Genomic DNA, 22,065 nt, shown 5'->3' on the forward strand with positions numbered 1-22,065 from the left:
CAATGGTGGGACTATATTCAAGCCATTCATAAATCCCATACTATTCTTTATGGAACTTTCTCCCATCAGTCACTGGAAATGAAATTACTGGTTGATTACGGCCAAATCTCAATAAAATAACTGCTCTTATTTTGTTCTACTGCCCACTATCAACGCGGAGATGTACATATACATACGTATTAAACAATTTTCAAATCTGAAACTCCATGACTACAATAAATTGATGGTAATATGGGAGGGGGGGCCCCCTCTTACCTCCCCCCCCCCCCATGTCGCCCATGTGTAATTCCAGCTACAATACCAAAAAGAGAAACTTTGTAATGTTGCACTTTTTGAATAACATGTTTACAGACAAGTTTCCTAACATTGTTCAGAAGACCACATCTTTAGGAAGTAAAATCTGGCAAATAATTTTACTGAATTTTCTTGACTGTGTGTATTGTATTTTCAAATGAAAATATTTCAGTTTAAATATTTTTTTAATTATTTTTTTTTTCTTCTGGTATTTGCTTGCTTTTTTTATTTTTATTCTTTAAATGTAATTTAATGAATTTAAAGTTTACTTAATTTAACTTAAGGAACTGAGTTGAGTAATTGGACAGAGCAATTGATATCACAAATGATTTTGAGTTAAATCAACTTGGAATTTAGTGCATTGAACTTTAATGTTCTAATTAATAGTACAAAAGATTTTAAGTTTGATTAACTTAGCATTTAGTGTATTAAACTTGGACGGGATGGAATTTTTAAGTTAAGTTCACTTATGCTATCGAGTAAACATTACTTAAATTTTTAAGTAAAATCAACTTATCCGGGTTTCCAGTGTGGATGTGTTTATCCAGGCTTTTACTGCAGCCTCTTTCAGTTGTTGCTTGTTTCAGGGAGTTTCACCCTCCAGTCTCTTCTTCAGAAGGTGAAATGCACGCTCAACTGGATTAGAGTCTGGTGATTGACTTGGCCAGTGAAAACCTTCCATTTTTCCAAAGCGATAAAGTCCTTTGTTGCGTTGCATGTGTTTTGGATCATTGTCTTGCTGCATGATTCCTCCCAATTAATTTGGAATGCATTTCTGTTTAAATTGTCTAGCAATTTACAAATTGCACTATAGAGGTTGTTGTTGATGTCACTAACTGTTGTATTTGGGTTTTTATTCACAGATCTCACAATGTTTCTGCCATCAGCTGTTATTGTTTTTATTGGCTGACCCATTGGGTGTCTGTTACTCAGTACACCAGAGTTGTTTTTTTTTTCTCAGGACATTCCAAATTGTTGTATTGGCTATGCCCAATGTTCGTGCATTGCCTCTGATTGATTTTCCTGTTTTCTCAGCTTCAAAATGGCTTGCTTTTCTCCCATAGACAGTCCTCTGTTCTTCAGGGTGGCACATCCTTTTTTTTTTTAAACAAAAAATGCAGTCTTCACAGGTGAAATTGAAGGGTACATCCAAGAGTAGATGTTCAGAACTTTTTCTTGTCTAAACAAGCAAGCTAAAATGACAAATTTGGGTAACAAGAAACACCTGTCAGTTACATGTTCCAATATTTTTTCTTACTTAAAAATTGGGTGGTCTAATACAAAATTTGCTACATTCTATGTCATTTAACACCTACATATAAATACCAGGAAATAAAGCTAAAATTCTAATGTCTCTCTCATATTAATCTTTTTTCTCAAACCCAAATGTCTTTATTCTGCAGAAAAAAACCCCATAAAAAAAATGAATTGGCCTTGCCGTTCCAATAGTTTCAGAGGGGACTGTATACTGGACCTCCTCAAGGTTCAGAAGGACTTCGCTTGCACAGCTGAAGCGTGAATTTTGTCATTTAGCTTTGGAAACTTTATGTACTATGTGAAAGTTTTGCTACTTGTACAGTACATTTCCCTAGATTTGTAGTATGATATATGTATGTATGTATGTATGTGTGTGTGTGTCAGAGAACAGTACAAGTAGTGCTACCATACAAGATACATTAATTGAGTTCCAGAAGAAGCAAAGTGCGCAGAGTAGAGGTGTAAGTTTAAAGTAAGATTTTATTTATTTATTTTTTTTTTTATGGGTTGCTTAGGTGTTCATGGAAGAGGTGGTCTTTAGCTGTTTCTTAAAGATGGTGACAGATTCTGAGGTTGGAAGTTCATTCCACCACTGAGGAACAGCTAGTTTGAATGTTCTTGAAAGGGACCTTGAGCCACGCTGAGTAGGTACTATTAAGCGTAGGTCGTTGATTGATAGCATCGATCGCAGATTGCGTGAGGGAACGTAAGCCTTCAAGAGAGAGTTGAGGTAGGAGGGTGCTGTTCCAGACAAGGTCTTGTAGGTGAGCATCAAGGCCTTGAATTTGATGCGAGCAGATACAGGAAGCCAGTGGAGGGAGATGAAGAGGGGTGTGACATGGTTTCTCTTGGGCTGGTTGAAGAAGAGGCATGCTGTTGCATTCTGAATCATCTGAAGGGGTTTGATGGAGCTGGCTGGGAGGCTCGAGAGTAGTGAGTTGCAGTAGTCCAGTTTTAAGATAACAAGAGCCTTGTTCTGTGAGGTAGGGTCTGATTCTCTTGATATTGTACAGGATGAACCTACAGGAGCGTGCAGTTGTTGTGGTCTGTAAAGGTCAAGCTGTCATCAAGAATCACCCCAAGGTTCCTGGCCGTCCTGGTTGGCTAGAGTGTGGTTGAGCCGAGCTGTACAGTGAGGTTGTGGTTGATTGAGGGACAGACTGGGATGACAAGAAGCTCAGATTTTGCCAGGTTGAGCTTAAGGTGGTGTTCCCTCATCCAGACCGAGATGTCCGACAGGCAAGCAGAGATTCGTACAGAGATGGATGGTACGTCAGGATGGAAGGACAAATGGAGCTGGGTGTCATCAGCATAGCAATGATATGAGAAGCCATGAGACTCAATCACCTGCCCCAGAGATGTAATGTGGATAGAAAAGAGCAGTGGACCCAGAACTGACCCCTGTGGAACACCAGTTGTGAGTTGCTTAGTTTCATAAATACCTCCCCTCCACAATACCTTGAAGGATCTGTCTGAGAGATATGATTCCTCCCAGCGCAGAACCGTTCCAGTGATGCCCAGGCTGGAGAGAGTTGACAGGAGGATCTGATGGTTCACAGTGTTGAAAGCAGCAGAGAGATTGAGTAGGATGAGGACAGATGATCTAGAGGTTGCTCTTGCTAGTTGTAAGGCTACAGGGATGGAAAGCAGAGCAGTTTCCGCGAAGTGATTGCTCTAGAAACCAGATTGCTTGGTGTCCAGGAGGTTGTTCTGTGTGAGAAAATTGGAGAGTTGATTAAAAACAGCTCTTTCAAGTGTTTTGGAAAGAAAAGGGAGGAGGGAAACAGGTCTTTAGTTGTCAACTACAGCAGGGTTAAGTGATGTTTTTTTAAGCAGTGGGGTAACCCAGGTCTGCTTAAATGAGGTTGGGTATATGCCAGTAGAGAGGGATATGTTAAAGATGTGTGTGAGTGCAGGTAATAGCGTGGGAGAGATGGACTGAAGACGGTGAGAAAGGATAGGGTCAAGAGGACAGGTTGTGGGACAGCTAGAGAGGAGGAGTTTTGAGAGATCAGTCTCTGAGAGAGGAGTGAAGGAGGCCAGTTTGGAGTTACATGGAGGAGGAGCCGGTCTATGCAGGTCTGGGGTTGAGAACTGGTTCCTGATTGATGTAACCTTTTGGAAAAGAAAGTGGCAAAGTCATCTGCAGTGAGAGAGGAAGGGAGGAGGAGGAGGGGGACAAAGAAGAGAAGAAAAGGTTTTGTAGAGAGTGCGGGTGTTGGGAGAACTGCCAATCTGCTCTTGGTAGTATGTGGCTTTAGCAGTGGAGATGCTATTGGAGAAAGAGGAGAGAAGTGTCTGGTAATTGGTTAGGTCAGTCGGATTGTTAGATTTACGTCATTTCCTTTCAGATGCTCTTACTTTGGCCCGGTTGTTACGCAGAGCTTCTGAGAGCCAAGGGCTAGAGGGTGACGTGCGAGCAGGTCTTGTGGTTAGGGGACAGATTCTGTCAAGAGCAGATGTTAGAGTGGAACATAGCATGTCAGTTGCGATGTTTAAGTCCCGTGAGGAGAGGTGGCTATCAGACAGAAGTAAGGTTGTAACAATGGAGGAGAAGTGTGAGGAGGAAAGAGAGCGAAGATGAAAAGAGATAGAGGGTGGAGACAGTGAAGGTGGTGAGGGGAGAGAAATAAAGAACTGGATAAAGAAATGGTCAGAGGTGTGGAGAGGAGTAATTTTTAGGAGTAATTAAGATTGTGTGTGGTGCAGTTACAAGTGAGGATGAGTTCGAGCTGTTTGCCGGCTTTGTGGGTTGCTGGTGTGGTGAACTGCTTGAGGTCAATTGTGGGAAGGAGAACAAGAAAGTCAGCTGCATGTGACTTGTCTAGATGAACGTTGAAGCCAACAAGGACCACAAAAGGAGTTTCATCATCCGTGTTAGGGGAAAGTAGCGTGTCAAATTCATCATTGAACTTCCCCAGTTGACCTGGAGGACGGTAAACAACAAGAAAGTGCATTTTGGCAGAGTCAGTGACTGTAACAGCATGAAATTCAAAGGAAGTGTATGAACAAGAGGGAGAAAGACAGGTAAATTTCCATGTTTTTGAGAGAAGCAAACCTGTACCACCCCCTCATCTGTTGGGACGTGAGGTATGGGAGAAGTTGTAGTTGGAGGCTAGGGCAGCGAGTGTGGCAGTGTTCTCAGTATGGATCCAGGTCTCAGTCAGAGCCAGCACACTGAAGTTGGAGTATGTTGCAAAGGCAGGAATGAAATCTGCCTTGTTGAAGGCAGACTGGCAGTTCCAAAGTCCGATAGAGAACGAGAGGGAACCTGCAGAGCCCACATTCAGAGAGCATGGGTTGTCCAAGTTGCATACTTTTCTGGGAGTGTGCCGTGGTCTGTGCCTGTGGCAAATAACAGGGATAAACTGATAACACATGTTAGTGTGTAAACAGGTAAACAGCAAGAGGAATAATGGGAGAAAAAATTATACTTAGCAGCGTAAGTGGTGTCTTGTCGGTGTTCTTGCTTGATGGACTTGCGCAGGTAGACTCGCAGGTCTTTACACAAGCTCAGTCTTCACACGACAAGGGCTGACGCTTCCACCTCAGCGCTTCTTAATTCTTAAATACTGTGGTGCATCCCAGCTGAGCACCCCTCTTTAATTAGTAAAACAAAGAGTACAGAGTCACGTGAACGAGCGACTCCCGGCCAAAACTGAATATGGATACCGGAATTAGCTTTAATCTAGCAACGTGTAAACAGCTTGTAGCAACTAGGAAGCGCAGTTACAGCTTCTATCTGACAATCGGTGCTAAAACTAGTTTCAACTAAAAAAATCCGGAAAGAAACACCTACCAGTTACTGTTCGCCTGAGTGACTAATCGCTTTTTAACTTCCTGACATAACATGAGGAAGAAACCTTGAGAAGAATCTGACTCAAAAGGGATCTCATTCTCTTCTGGCTAACACCCAATAGTGAGATTCTAAATCACTCTTCTACAGTCAAGCATTGTTGTGTGTTAGAAAGATTTTTAGTTTTACAACTATAATATCCAGGTGAATTTATTCACTCTATAATGAGTGGAAATAAAAAGTCTACATATCCCTAAAATGGCAGGTTTTTGTGATGTAAAAAAAATTTAACAAAAAATGAAATGAAGTCCAATCATGTCAGAACACAGCAAAAGAACACCATGGTGGTGGCAGCATCATACTTTGGGGCTGTTTTTCTTGCGCTGGAACTGGGGCATAATCAGGGTGGAGGGAATAATTAACAGCGTGAAATACCAGCAAATTTTGACACCAAACTATAAGGCTTCTGCAAAAACTTCTGGGTTACACATGTAACCCTGTACCCTGACAAGGGAACGAGATGTTACGTTTAGCATAACACTATGGGGGAGCACCCTCGGCATCTGACGCTTGTGTAACATCATGCCTATTTATAGGCCTGCCGTGATCAGGTGACATGGCATTTAAGTGCGTCGCATGATATATATATATATATATATATATGGCACCTGTGAACCGCGCCGTCAGCCTCTATTATCTGAAGTGAAGATGCAATTAACAGGCCTGCCCTGGTATGACAAAGCTACGCAATGTCTCGTTCCCTTCTCAGGGAACAGGGTTACATGCATAACCCAAACGTTCCCTTTCAAAGGGAACGCCACATTATGGGAACGCTATGGGAACGAGAATACCCACTCCGTCATACCGAGGGTTGATCCTGTTCAAAAAGACCCAAGCCCAAGCGTCACTGCAAGACACTCGAGCCTGGGGCAGAATGAATATCCAGGCTGTAATAACGAATGAATGTGTGTGGCGTAGACCAACCTGCAGCAGCACACATGTCCTGTAAGGATAAGCCATTGGACAAAGCCTTTGAGGAAGCGACCCCTCTAGTGGAATGAGTACTTATGCCCAGAGGCGTAGCGAGACCACGCACCTCATAAGTGATAGAGATTGCTTCCACTATCTAATTAGAGATACGCTGCATCGACACGGCATCACCTCTACTGTCACTGCCGAAGCAGACCAGCAGCTGCACTGACTTACGCCACTGGCTGGAGTGGTGGACGTAAGTACAGAGAGCTGGACACAGCAGGTGCATTCTCTCTTGCTCCAGTGTGAGGAACAGAGGAGGGCAGAAAGCCTGCAACACCACAGGCTGGGCAGCAGATCCAGGCACTTTAGGAATATAATAAGGCCTTGGCAAATCCAGGGGTAAAGTCAAGGCAGGAAGGGGCAACAGAGACAGTTTGTAGATCTCCTACTTGCTTGAGCGATGTCAGGGCCAGCAGAAGAGCTACCTTTAGAGTGAGAAGCTTCTCAGAGGCTGACTCTAAGGGCTCAAATGAGGCCCCTGACAGACCTTCCAGGACCACAGTAAGGTCCCAGGAAGGTATGCGCAGCCTGCAAATTGGCCTCACCCGCCTGACAACATGCATAAACCTCAAAGTTAGAGAATGTTGCCCACGGACGCTCCATCAACAAGGGCATGGCTGGCCAAATTGCCGGCAACATAAACCCTGATTGTAGAAGGAGCACACCCCGCTGAGAAACATCCTTTTAAGAACTCCAGGACTGTAGCTATTGCACAGTTCACTGGGTCTTGCTGACGCTCCTCACACCACAAATCAAAAAGTTACCACTTGAGCCCATACAATTTCCTCATGGATAGTGTTCTAACATTCAACGTGGTGTCTACAACCTTAGTTGTGAGACCAGAATCTATGAACTAGTGCCCCTCAGGGGCCAGACAAACAGTTTCCATAGTTCCAGCTGAGGGTGATAAATCAGCCCTCCGGCTTGAGACAGTAGATCCCTGTGGATGGGAATCTCCCAAGGAGTACTGTCTAGCAGGGATATTATCTCTGAGAACCATATTCGAGCTGGCCAATAAGGTGCAGCTAAGCAGACATAGACAGTTTTGGCGAACTCTCGCTAGAACTTGTGGGAGCAGAGAGATCGGGGGAAAAGTATATAGATGCGACCTCAGCCACATGTGCACCATGGCGTCCAACCCTAATGGTGCGGGAGGAGTGAAGGCGAACCACAGTGGGCAGTGTTTTGTCTCCACTGAGGTGAACACATACACTTCCGCTTGGCCGAACCAATGCCATATGGACTCCACCACTTGTGGATGGAGCCTCCAACCCCCGGGCCTCAGCCCCTGCTGCGACAGGATGTCTGCCCCCACATTTTGGCTGCCCGGAATGTAGATTGCACTCACTGACAAGAACCTTCCCTCTGCCCAGAGAAGAATTAGTTGCGCCTGCCTGAACAGGGGGCGTGAACGTAACCCTCCCTTGTGGTTGATATGAGACCACCGCTGTGTTGTATTTCACTAACACATGGTGACCTCTTAATTGAGGAAGTAAGAACTTCATTGCTGGAAAATGGCCCGCATCTCTAGGCGATTCATATGCCATTCCAGATGAGGGCCGCTCCAAAGACCGTGAGCTGGACAGCGTTTAAAACCGCACCCCAGCCTGTTGGGGAGGCGTCTGTCATTAACGTCTTGTGATAAGTAAATGCCACTAGAGTGTGACCCGAGGCTAGAAACTGGGGACACCTCCAAATATTCAGAGCATGTAGGCATCGCCGTGGGACATTCCCCAACTTTTCAGTCACTACTGAAATGGTCTCATGTGCAATAGGCCCAACCTTATGACGTTGGCTGCTGCTACCATAAGGCCCAATAGTCTCTCGTAAGGACTGGGGGGGATGCCCAGATCCAGCTTTATCTTGCTCAACACTGATAGGATCGACCCTATGCGTGTTGGGGATAGAAACACCCTCATCATAGTAGAATCCCATATAATCCCTAGAAAAGTTGTCCTCTGCACTGGAGAAAGCATACTTTTCTTGAGGTTCAACCTGAGCCCCAAGCTCCTCATGTGAGTGAGAACAACATCTTGAAGCGCCAGTTCCCTGGATTGTGCTAGAATTAACCAGTCATCCAGGTAGTTTAGTACACAGATGCCCATGAGTCACAAGGGAGCCAGAGCAGCATCCATGCACTTTGTGAAGGTGCAAGGGATAAATCTAGCCCGAAGGGAAGAAACCAATAATGGTATGCGTTGTTTCCAAACGCAAACCTCAGGAACTTCCTGTGACTGGGCGATATTCCTATGTGGAAATATGCATCTTTTAGAAGTATGCGTCTTTAGTCTTTAAGAAGAGTCAGCATCTTGAACCTGTATGCTGTCACTTAATTATTCATGAGAGCACGTGGTGTGTGTTGAAGGAAAGAGCCTTTGCCTTTTTATTTGTGAAAAGCTTATTAGCCTATTAGCTGGTTGGTCGTGACATCGGTTTCAGGCATGAGGAGAACTTGGTTGGTTGTGTCAACAGACTCTGGGATGAGCATAACTTGGTTGGTCGTGACGTCCGCCTCTGGCATGAGCAGAACCTGGTTGGTCGTGACGTCCATTTCAGGCATGAGGAGAACTTGGCTGGTCGTGACGTCAGTTTCAGGCATGGGGTGAACTTGTCTGGTCGTGTCAACAGACTCTGGCATGAACATAACTTGGTTGGTTGTGATGTCGGCTTGATGTGTGAGCACCACCTGGTTGGTCGTTACATCGGTTTCAGGCGTGAGCAGAACCTGGTTGGTTGTGAAGTCAGTTTCAGGCATGAGGAGAACTTGGTTGGTCATGTCAACAAACACTGGCATGGGCATAACTTGGTTGAACGTGATGTCGGTTTCAGGCATGAGAAACTCTTGTTTGGTCGTGACGTCGGATTCAGACGTGAGCAGAACCTGGTTGGTCGTGACGTCAGCTTCAGGCGTGAGCAGAATCTGGTTGGTCGTGATGCCGGGTTCAGGCGTGAATAGAACCTGGATGGTTGTGATGTCGGCTTCAGGCATGACCAGTACCTGGTTGGTCGTGACGTCGGTTTCATGTATGAGGAGAACCTGGTTGGTCGTGACGTCAGTTACAGATTGGAATTTGGCATGCGAGTTCGCTTCGTTGACCTCAGACAGGAACGTGTCTTGGGAGGCCGTCTCTTCGATCTCGGACAGGAACATGGCTTGTGAGGACGTCTCTTTGACCTCGGACAGGAACATGGCTTGGGAGGCCGTCTCTTCGACCTCGGACAGGAATTTAGCTTGAGAGGTCACCTCTTCGACCTCGGACAGGAACTTGGCTTGAGAGGTCGTCTCTTCGACCTCAAACAAGAACTTGGCCTCGTGGGTCTTAGGTTGGAGCTCTGGGGAGGAGGTCACCATGTTGACCTCTGGCTGGAGCTCGGCAGGTGAGACCACTTCGTAGGTCTCAGGTTGGGGTTCTGGGGAGGAGGTCACTACATTGACCTCTGGCTGGAGCTCGGCAGGTGAGACCCCCTTGTGGGTCTCAGGTTGGAGCTCTGCTCTTGATTTCTTGTGGTGTGCTTGGAGGGCATGCGAGCTGCCCATGAAACATTCCTGAGAGCACAAATGTGATCCGGCTCTCCCACGTTTCTTACAGGTGGGACATTGTACGGTGCCAGGTAGTCAGACAATCCATAATTCGGATCTATGTTAGGCCACTGGGGAAAGTGGACCAAGATGAAGGGTGCAGACTTCTGATGCAGAAGTGACAAGCTCTAATGGGATACTGGCTAATCTGGCCCACTAAATAAATTTAGAAATGATTGAATTGTTCTAAAATAAAATCATCTTGTGGAAGTAATTTTGTATTTGAATATGCTGTAAACGTTACAAATATTAAGCGAATTAAGCAAATTAAACATCAACTGTACAACTTTATTATGTCTGTATAAATCTATATAAATTATTGTGAGAGAGAAAAGAGTGTGCGTGTGTGTGTGTGTGTGTGTGTGTGTGTGTGCATGAGAGAGAGAAAGAGAGAGTTTGATGAGGTGTAAATTATTTAACTTGTTTTGAAAAGCAGATAAACACTGTCAGGGTTTTTGTACAGTGCAGATGGATTTCCTGTCACTATGGGCCTCAGAGCACAGTAGTACAGTGCAGAGTCTGATACAGCAGCAGAGGAGATGAGCAGATCCACTTGTTTTTTATTATCATCAACTTCAGCAGACAGACGTGGGATGGAGTCACTTTTAAATCCACTTGGAGCAAGGAAAAGAAGGTATTCGGGTTTGGATTTTGGATATTGTTTGTACCAGTACAGGTAGTCTGGTACTGAAGCACTGTTTTTGTAGCTGCAGGACAGAGTAACATTATCACCTTCATCTACAATTTTACTAGTGAGAAGTGGCTCTATTGGGTCTGCCATGGAGTCACCTGTCACAGAGATAAAATTTTTAACCTTTACATGATCAAGTCAGAGTTACATAACATTCCAATTTTTCTTAACACCACATGGACTAGTTAATCACTAATTCAACACATAATTTTTCTAAAATAACAAAATGTTAATGTTACCTCACCTGATAAAAGCCATAGACACATAAATAGTACAGTGAACATAATGAATGGTGTTGCCAAATGAACATATTCTGAAGTCTTACCGTACATTATTATGTTAACATTTTAAATATTCATGAAGCTCAACCCACAGCATCACATGAAAGTGTCACCAATGTTGCTGACAGATTCTTGACTTCATGCAGTACACTGGCATTACATTCATCTCACATGGGGAACCTGTGGCTCAAACTGAAAAGATAATAAAAGTACTGTTCTTATTAAAAGAGATAATTTCAATCCTTAAACATTATAAACTCATAATTAAAAGTTTTATTTGACATTTTCTTTCAGGGTGTCAAACTCATTTTTACAGTTATAATAAAGATAATGTATATATAATGTATTTATTTATCAGGATCTATCTGAAAACTACATTCTGAATGTACAAATGGATATATCACCTACTAAACAGATGCACTGACTGTGAATTATTAGGGGAAAAATCCACATTTTGGCTCCAAAATATATAGACTTAATTGGGATTATATGCATCATGAATCTACACAAAATAACTCTATACTTAACTATTAATATAGTTGAGGAAAAATATTACCAATAAAAATGTCCTGTTTTAAGGATTTAATTGAATAAGTATTCACCCCTGTTACTGTGAAACCTCTATTTTTTTTTTTCTTTTGGAAAGAGACATGGTTACAGAGAGAATGTAGCACATTTTGGCTGTGGCTGAGTTTATTTGGAGTTTATGGAGTTTATTCCTTGATTTTGCCCTCTAGACTTACTTCACTTCTACTTTAACATAGAACAAAATTGACTTTAATATTTATTTGGTGGGCCAGGTTAGCCACTAATTAAACCACTTAAAGCTCCGCGGGCCGTCACGTGCAAAACTATACACCGAGAGTTCATGTTGAAGGGAAGAGCCTTCATCTTTTTATTCATGAAAAGCTTGAGCCTATTAGCTAACTACTATTCCGACATTTCTTTCATCTGCACTGCCTCTGGTTTTGTTATGTTTTCCTCCATAGTCACGCCAGGGGCAAATGATTAAATAGACAGGGCTTAGGACCTGCACTGCTACCTATTGTGTCTCCATTTAGCCCTGGGGATTCAGGAGGAGAGATGTCCTCTGGCTCATCTGCAAACTTTGTCACTATCCAACTTATATTGTGAGTGTTCTGAAGGCTCGCCCCCCTCTTCCTCCCATGCCTTTCCCTGCCACACCCACTCCCCCTCCCTTCTTCGCACAGCCATCCACGCCCATTTAAGATGCATTTTTCAAAAACACTGAGAGGTAGACTTGAGCTGAAAGAGGGACGTTTCATGACCCTTTAAAGAATTTCGAGTAATAGTCCATTAAGAGTAGATACACTTTTTGATCAAAGGTAAACAGGTCAGCACCAACCTTCTGCCAAAGTCTTTCTGGAACACTGTGCAGATGTAGTGGATCTTTGCTTTGGAATCTTTTATGTTTGTTGTACACCTCACAGTTGTTCACCATATCTGTTATGTGCTTAGACTTTACCAGTTGATCTGCATTCAGTATAACAAAACCGTGTCAAGGTTTTTGTACAGTGCCGATGGATTTCCTGTCACTGTGGGCTCCAGAGCACAGTAGTATAGTGCAGAGTCTGATACAGCAGCAGAGGAGATGAGCAGATCCACTTGTTTATTATTTTGATCAACTTCAGCAGACAGACGCGGTGGGATGGAAGCACTTTTAACTCCACTTGGAGTGATGTAAAGAAGGAACTCAGGTTTGGATTTTGGATATTGCCTGTACCAGTACAGGGTTCTTACAGTACCACTGTAGCTGCAGGACAGGATAACATTATCACCTTCATATTGATCTTTATGAGGGAAAAGTGACTTTATTGGATCTGCCATTGAATCACCTGTCATAGAGAATAGAATACTTTGCCAATGTACATGAGTCAGACATATTTTAACACCACACTCACTAAATAATCACTAATTGAACAGTTTTCATTTAAATGGAAACTCACCTAGTGAAAGCCACAGACACATGAATATAATGGGGAACATGATGAATGGTCTTTGCTGGATGAAAGCATTTAGAGGTCTTTCTGTACTCTGACATGTTAAACTCATGATGGTTCATGAAGCTCCACCCCGCAGTATCACATGACAATGACATTGTTACCGTCTCACTGTAGTGTAATTTCATGTCATTGACTGTTTTACTTTTTGTAGCAAACATATTGATTTCCTATAATCATTATTGTTTGAACTTTCATATAAAGACCTGTACTTAAGGTGGTATTGTGTAGATGATCATATTCAGGATCTTTAACATTAGGCACATTATGTCAGTACTTTGACAGGCCTGTTACTAAGGGGATTTTAACAGGATTTTATCAGGCAGAGAACAATACAAGTAGTGCTACCATACAAGATCCATTAATTGAATTCCAGAAGAAGCAAAGTGCAGAGTAGAGGTGTAAGCGCAATTTATTTATGTATTTATTTTTTATTTATTTATTTTTTTTATTATGAGTTGGTTAGGTGTTCATGGAAGAGGTGGGTCTTTAGCTGTGTTTTGAAGATGGTGAGAGATTCTGTGGTCCGGATTGAGATTGGAAGTTCATTCCACCACTGAGGAACAGTTAGCGTGAAGGTTCTGGAAAGGGACCTTGCGCCACGCTGAGTTGGAACTGCTAAACGTCAGTCGCTAATCGATCGCAGATTGCGAGAGGTAACGTAGGCCTTCAGGAGAGAGTTGAGGTAGGAGGGTGCTGTTCCGAACAAGGTCTTGTAGGTGAGCATCAAGGCCTTGAACCTGATGCAGGCAGCTACAGGAAGCCAGTGGAGGGAGATGAAGAGGGGTGTGACATGGTTTCTCTTGGGCTGGTTGAAGACGAGGCGCGCTGAATTCTGAATCATCTGAAGGGGTTTGATGGAGCTGGCTGGGAGGCCTGAAAGCAGTGAGATGCAGTCGTCCAGTTTAGAGATAACAAGAGCCTGGACTAGTATCTGTGTGGCCTGTTCGGTGATGTAGGGTCGGATTTCTTGATGTTGTACAGGATGAACCTACAGGACCTTGCAGTTGCTGAGATATGGTCTGTAAAGGTCAAGCCGTCATCAAGAATCACCCCAAGGTTCCTGGCCGTCCTGGTTGGCATGAGTGTGAGTGAGCCGAGCTGTACAGTGAGGTTGTGGTTGATTGAGGGACAGGCTGGGATCACAAGAAGCGCAGATTTTGCCAGGTTAAGCTTAAAAAGGTTTTCCTTCATCCAGACCGAGATGTCCAAAAGGCAAGCAGAGATGCGTGCAGAGACGGATGGATCTTCAGGCTGGAAGGACAAATGGAGCTGGGTGTCATCAGCATAGCAATGATATGAGAAGCCATGAGACTCAATCACCTGCCCTAGAGATGTAGTGTAGATGGAAAATAGTAGTGGACCCAGAACTGACCCCTGTGGAACGCCAGTTGTGAGTTGCTGAGTTTCAGAAATACCTCCCCTCCATGATACCTTGAAGGATCTGTCAGAGAGATAGGATTCCACCCAGCGCAGAACCGTTCCAGTGATGCCCAGGCTGGAGAGAGTTGACAGGAGGATCTGATGGTTCACAGTGTCGAAAGCAGCAGAGAGGTCAAGTAGGATGAGGACAGATGATCTAGAGGTTGCTCTTGCTAGTCGTAAGGGTTGCTCTTGCTACTTTATTTACTTAGTTCTTATGCCACTTAATTTCATCAAACTGATTCTTGTTTGCAAATACATTTTTGTATATTTTTTAATTGAGAGTTAAGAAGTATTACTGTAATAATTAGAGATGCACCGATACTAAATTTCTCAGCCGATATCGATAACCGATTATTCAGAGTGATATCGGCCGATACCGATAGTTCACATTAACTAAATTCTGAAGATTAAAGTAAGCTTTCTTAACTTATTGAATGTTATTCATTCATATTAACAGAATGAATTGACTGAATTCTAAAAAACCTCCTGTTAGGCTCTGTCAAATTACGCACGTAATGGACATTAAGATGGATGCAAATGCAGGTAAGAGCTTTATTAGAGTAGAGACAGGCAGACAAATCCAATACGTGAGGCAATAGCATGGTCAAAAACAGGCAATGGGTCAGGTGATCTGCATACGGGCATAAACAGGGCAAAGCAGAATCGAAGAACGAGGGCGAGAACAAGATCTATACTACAACACATGAAACGAGGAACAAACGCTTGGTATCTGGAAAACTCACATAATACTTTGCGAAGTACAAAGAGACACAAGGGGTTTAAATGACAAACGTAATCGGGCTGAAACACAAAACAGCTGAGACTAATGACACATTTGAGAAACAACCAATGACAATACAGGGGCGGTGACAGGTCAGAAGTCAAAAAACACACGTGTCAGAAGTAAACAAAGTTGTTGTCTCTGGAACCTGAAAGCGCAAACTTGTTCTTCGGAGAGCGCTGCGTGCTCCAGTGCTTAGCACGAGGGGAAATCGTGACAGGCTCACATTCACTCACTACAAACAAAAGCATTTCCACTTCATCATTGAACATCAAACTGGTAACATATAATATAAACTTTTTTAATATATTAACATTAACTGGATGTGAAATATACTACTCTACAAATATATTTTTCTGTGCAATATATACTTTTTTGTCAACTCAGCTTCATTTAAATCTTCCAATGGTGTACTGGCCCTTTAATTCAGCGCGAGCAGCCCAGCAAAAAAAATCAAAAAAGAAATAGACTGGATGCTGAAACTCCCGCTTCACTGCTGCAGAGTCCGGTGTAAAATATTATCAGTGCAGAGATTACAGAGATTACACACTGCAGTTTCATCCTCATTCCACACAAGAGACATCTTTACACACAGAACAAAATTCATGTGTTTTCCCGCCCTCTTTTGATTGATAGGATATAATCGGCCCTGATCATCTGATGTTTCTAAACTATCGGCCCATAGCATATAAAATTGCCTTTATCGGCTGACACATCGGTGCATCTGTAATTTAAACAATTATATTTTTGTAAATTTGATTGATTTGATAAAGTTGTAATTGCACAGAGACTCTGTAGAGTGGAGGGATGTACAGGAATGTTCTGCTCATGAATTTATACTGCAGTAACAGTTTTATTTCACCTGAAATATGTGAGCTGTTCATCTAAGGTGGAGTGCTTCAGAAGGAAAGAAAGCATCTGTAATTGTTCCAGATTTAATACGTAACTGCAGAATTCTGAGAAAGTTGTACTTTTTCATAACCAGTAATTTAGAAATAATGCTGTAAATATATTTTATTTGAATATTTTACAGAAAAGTTTTTTCTGAGCCCTGTGTTATGTGTCAATAAAAAACATAAAACTCTGATACAACAATATGATGTCCATAGTGTAGATAAATTAACAGACAGACAGACAGATAGACACAGAGAGAGAGAGAGCAGCAAAAATTAGCAGGGCTCCTGGTCTGAAGGGGTTTAAGTTATAGACCTTTATCAGTTGTTCTGCCTTTAGCATAACAAAACTGTGTCAGAGTTTTTGTACAGTGCAGATGGATTTCCTGCCACTGTGGGCCTCAGAGCACAGTAGTATAGTGCAGAGTCTGATACAGCAGCAGAGGAGATGAGCAGATCCACTTGTTTTTTATTATCATCATCATCAACTTCAGCAGACAGACGCGGTGGGATGGAAGCACTTTTATCTCCGTTTGGATAGATGTAAAGAAGGAACTCAGGTTTGGATTTTGGATATTGCCTGTACCATTGCAGATTATTTACACTACCACTGAAGTCTTTGTAGCTACAGGACAAAGTAACATCATCATCTTCATGTACAACTTTATGACTGAAAAGTGGCTTTATTGCTTCTGTCATGGAGTCACCTGTCATACAGACGAGAACAAAATATTTAAACATTTTATACAATCAAGGCAAAGTTACATAACTCAAACTCACATTCTTGACTAATGAACTCACTACAATTTACTATTACTTCTACAATTTCTGAAACAAAAAGTCAATCTTAACTTACTTAGTGAAAGCCACAGGCACACCAGCATAACCATGAACATGATGAATGGTCTTGCCAAATGAAAATATTCTTATTTACATAAAAGTTCTTTCTGTACTCTATTATGTAAATATCCGAAAGGTTCATGAAGCTCCGCCCCACAGCATCACATGACATCTCCCATGTCGCTGATGATTGGCTGAATGTAAAGTCAGGATACTGCATCAAGTGAAGAATCTGGGGAACTTGTTTCTTCACATAGGGAACCAGCCATTTTAATCGAGGTCAAAATAAAAGAAAGTTATAATTATTTTCCTCTCTGACTGCTGCCCTTCAGAGATGACACAGCGGATCACCCGTCTGCACATTTTGATTCTAGCACAAGTTTATTGATTTGATTATTTATGATCGTAATATAAAATAGGGCTCGTAATAATTAAGGTCTTTATTTATATTATATTTTATTCACATTAGCGTTAGTCCAATGTCAAGTGGGCCAAACAATAAAATAAATAAATACATACATAACAGTAACAACTCTAAACTTTGTTAATTTATCAGCTACAATGGATATAAAAACTCTACACACCCCTGTTAAAATGGCAAGTTAAATCATGTCAGAACCTTTCACCTTTATTGTGAAATTGCAACATATAAACATAACGTGACAAACACCTAGAAATGTTTGTTTTTTTTTTTTGGGGGGGGGGGGGGGGGGGGACAGAGAAAAACAAAAAACTTCCAATAGCAAGCTAGCATAAGTGTGCACACCCTTTTATAATTGGGAATGTGTTTTTTTTTTTTTTTAACCAATCAGATTCAAACTCATGTTAAATTGTAATTAGTCAATCAGCCATCAATTAGTCAACAATTAAAGTGACTGATTATCCCCAAATAAAATGCAGCAGTTTCTATAGGATTTTCCTGACATCTTGATAACATTCAACTGGAAAAGCCATGATACACAAAGAGCTGACAAAGCAGGTACAGGATCTCATTGAAAAATATGAATCAGGAGACTGGATATTCCATGGAAACCTGTAAAGACAATAATAAGCAAATTGAGAAATATGGCATGACAGTGACATTTCTAAGAACAGCATGTCTCTGTAAAATTGATGAGAAGATCAGGATTAAACTAGTCAGGAAGGCTGCCAAGTGGTCTACACCAACATTAAAAGAATTGCAACAATTTCTGGCAAGTACTGGTTGCTCCCAAGTGACAGCAATCTCCCAAATTCTTCATATCGCTGGGCTATGGGATAGTGTGGCAATATAGAAGCCTTTTTTATCCAAATAATAATAATAAAAATACAATCTCCCAAAAAAACCATGTGGAATAATGTGTTATGTGTTAAAGTTGAACTTTTTGGTACAAAAAAAAACAAAAAACAGCACATAACCAAAAGAACAACCTCCCTATGGTGAAGCACGGTGCTGGCAGCATCACACTTTGGGTGGTTTTTTTCTTCAACTGGAACTGAGACTTTAATCAGGGTAGAAGGAATAATGAATAGCTACATATACAAGCCATGATTCTTATCAATTTTTCATTTTAATTATTAAATTAAAATTTCACAATAAAGGTTGCAAAAGTTCTGGCATGATTTATCTTGGTTTTATTTATTTATTTATTTTTACAACAATCTGCCATGTCCAGTCTATATTCTGAATGTACTGATATATTGATATAATGATATATTGATAATGATAAAAATCCACATCTTGGTTAAAAAAATATAGAGAGTGTGTATCTTGTACAATTTTTTTATTATTTTTTTTACCTACTTAGCGCATTTTGTCAGTAGTTGAATTTATTGATTTATTTTGCCCCCTAGTGGAATAACAGGGACTAGCACTTTTTCTCAAAAATCTTTTCAGTTAATTACAACCACAAGATTTTTTTTATTTATAAGCAACTTATTTCTAAATTCAGCTGGTGGCAAGATTAGCCCGTATTCAATTCAATTCAATTCAATTCAATTTTATTTGTATAGCGCTTTTTACAATAGACATTGTCTCAAAGCAGCTTTACAGAAATATCAACATGGTATACAGATATTAAAGGTGCGAATTTATCCCAACTGAGCAAGCCACTGAGTGGCGACGGTGGCAAGGAAAAACTCCCTAAGATGTTTTAAGAGGAAGAAACCTTGAGAGGAACCCGACTCAGAAGGGAACCCATCCTCATCTGGGTAACAACAGATAGTGTGAAAAAGTTCATTATGGATTTATATGAAGTCTGTATGGCCTTAGGAGCAACCGTAGTCCCAGCAGTCTGGAATTAGAGAAGATTTGAGCTCCATCCAGAGGCAGAAAGGATCTGGATCTCTAGTATCTCCATAAATTCATGTGGGGCTCGGCGAAAGGAGAGAGGGAGAAAAAAGATAATTATGACTGCGAAGTAGTAGAACAGAATCTAGTCAGGGTAGGCTTGAGTAAACAAATACGTTTTAAGCCTAGACTTAAACACTGAGACTGTGTCTGAGTCCCGAACACTAATAGGAAGACTGTTCCATAACTGTGGGGCTCTATAAGAGAAAGCTCTCCCACCTGCTGTAGCCTTCACTATTCGAGGTACCGTCAAATAGCCTGCATCTTTTGACCTAAGTAGGCTTGGCGGATTATATAAAACCAAAAGGTCGCTTAGATATTGTGGCGCGAGACCATTTAGTGCTTTATAGGTTAATAAAAGTATTTTATAGTTAATGCGAGATTTTACTGGGAGCCAATGCAGTATTGATAATATCGGTGTGATATGGTCGTACCTTCTAGTTCTAGTTAGGACTCTAGCAGCTGCATTCTGGACTAACTGGAGCTTATTTATATTCCTACTGGAACATCCAGACAGTAAGGCATTACAGTAATCTAATCTAGAGGTGACGAATGCATGAACTAGTATTTCCGCATCATGTAGTGACAATATGTTTCTTATTTTAGAAATATTTCTGAGATGAAAGAAAGCTATCCTAGTAATATTATCTACATGAGCATCAAATGATAGGCTGGAGTCAATAATCACTCCAAGGTCTTTTACTGCTGCACATGATGAAACAGAAAGACCATCCAGAGTAACCATGTGATCAGAAAGATTACTTCTAGCTACACGTGGGCCTAATAAAAGTATTTCTGTTTTATCAGAATTAAGTAGAAGGAAGTTAGTTAACATCCAATGTCTAATGTCCTTTACACAATCCTCAACTTTACTAAGCTTCTGTCTGTCCTCTGGCTTCGCTGAAACATACAACTGTGTATCATCAGCATAACAGTGGAAGCTAATTCCATGTTTACGAATAATTTGACCTAGGGGTAGCATATATAAAGTAAAGAGCAGTGGGCCTAAAACAGAACCCTGTGGAACTCCAAAAGTAACCTCAGTACGCATGGAGAATTCACCATTTACATCTACGAACTGATAACGATCGGTCAGATAAGACCTGAGCCAGGAGAGGACTGTTCCCTTAATGCCAACAACATTTTCTAATCTATCAAGGAGAACAGTGTGATCTATAGTATCAAAAGCTGCACTAAGGTCGAGTAACACAAGCAGAGAGACACAACCCTGATCGTAGGTCAGTAGAAGGTCATTTACTACTTTAACTAATGCTGTCTCTGTGCTATGATGAGGTCTAAACCCTGACTGATACATTTCATGAATGTTATTCCTATCTAAGTACGAGCATAACTGCTTTGCTACAACCTTTTCTAAAATCTTAGAGATGAAGGGGAGATTTGATATTGGTCTATAGTTGGACAATTGAGACGGGTCAAGATCAGGTTTTTTAATCAAGGGTTTAATAACTGCTAATTTAAGTGATTTAGGTACATAGCCAGTGCTTAGGGAAGAATTGAGTATATTTAAAAGTGGTTCAATTACTCCTGGACAAATCTGTTTAAACAAACATGTAGGTACGGGATCTAGTATGCAAGTTGATGAATTGGCTGAAGAGATTAATGTAGCTAGTTTGGTCTCTCTAAGCGGAGCAAAACACTCTAAACATTGATCTGATATTGCTACATTGTCATGTAATGGGTTTGTTACAGTACTGTCCGGTTTTAATTTAATGGCCTGTATTTCACGTCTAATATTTTCAACCTTATAATTGAAAAATTTCATGAAATCTTCACTGCTATGTAATGATTGAGTGTTCCTCTCTGTAGTGGTTTTATTCCTAGTTAATTTTGCTACTGTGTTGAAAAGGAATCTAGAATTGTTTTTGTTGTCTCCTATTAAGGTGGAGAAATAGATTTTTCTAGCATCGCCAAGAGATTTCCTATATTTCAGTAGGCTCTCCTTCCATGCTGTTTGAAATATCACCAGTTTGGTTTGACGCCATTTACGTTTTAATTGTCGAGATGTCTGTTTTAAGGTTCGCGTTTGATCGTTATACCAGGGTGCTAATTTTTTTTCTCTAATTATTTTCCTTTTGAGTGGAGCCACTCTATCTAGCGTGTAGCGGAGTGTTGACTCCAAGCTTTCAGTCGCCTGATCGAGTTCTATGTGAGCTGACGGTGATCCAAATCTAATTGATGTTTCTGCGAGGTTATTTATGAAGCTCGGTGCAGTAGCTGATGTGTAGGTACGTTTTACGCGGTAGCGAGGCGAGGTGGAAATATTATGATCAATTCGTATTATGAACGAGATAAGATAAAGGTCTGAGACAACTTCAGACTGCAGAAGAATGATAATATTTTCTATACTTAGTCCGTATGTTAGTATGAGGTCAAGAGTGTGACCACCATTATGAGTAGGCCCGATTACATTCTGATTAATGCACGTTCTAACGTATGCCATGAGAGCGTAGTCACTTCTGCATCAGAAGTAGTGCTGTCAAGAGGCTGACTGTCTCCATCTTGTTGTAAAATGACATTTAAAATTCACTATAATTTGTTTCAAATATAATGTGAAATTAAATGTCTTATAGCCAATACCACATTGACATCTTTACTTTAGCGACTATTACCTTAAAATACTTGAAACATGAGATTTCACTTCATTAGGGGTGTACTCACTTTTGTTTCCAGCGGTTTAGACATTAATGGCTGTGTGTTGAGTTATTTTGAGGGGACAGCAAATTTACACTGTTACACAAGCTGTACACTCACTACTTTACATTGTAGCAAAGTGTCATTTCTTCAGTGTTGTCACATGAAAAGATATAATCAAATATTTACA

The 22,065-nt window shown here is 41.4% G+C and overlaps 1 pseudogene; it reads right to left on the reverse strand.

The window, feature by feature from the left end:
* Positions 1-2,029: 2,029 nt before the first annotated feature.
* The window catches only part of LOC128610631 (uncharacterized), a 30,835-nt pseudogene continuing 10,799 nt past the window's right edge, over positions 2,030-22,065 (reverse strand).

Source organism: Ictalurus furcatus, chromosome 7, assembly GCF_023375685.1.
Source record: "Ictalurus furcatus strain D&B chromosome 7, Billie_1.0, whole genome shotgun sequence".
In the NCBI taxonomy this organism is placed as follows: Eukaryota; Metazoa; Chordata; class Actinopteri; order Siluriformes; family Ictaluridae; genus Ictalurus; species Ictalurus furcatus.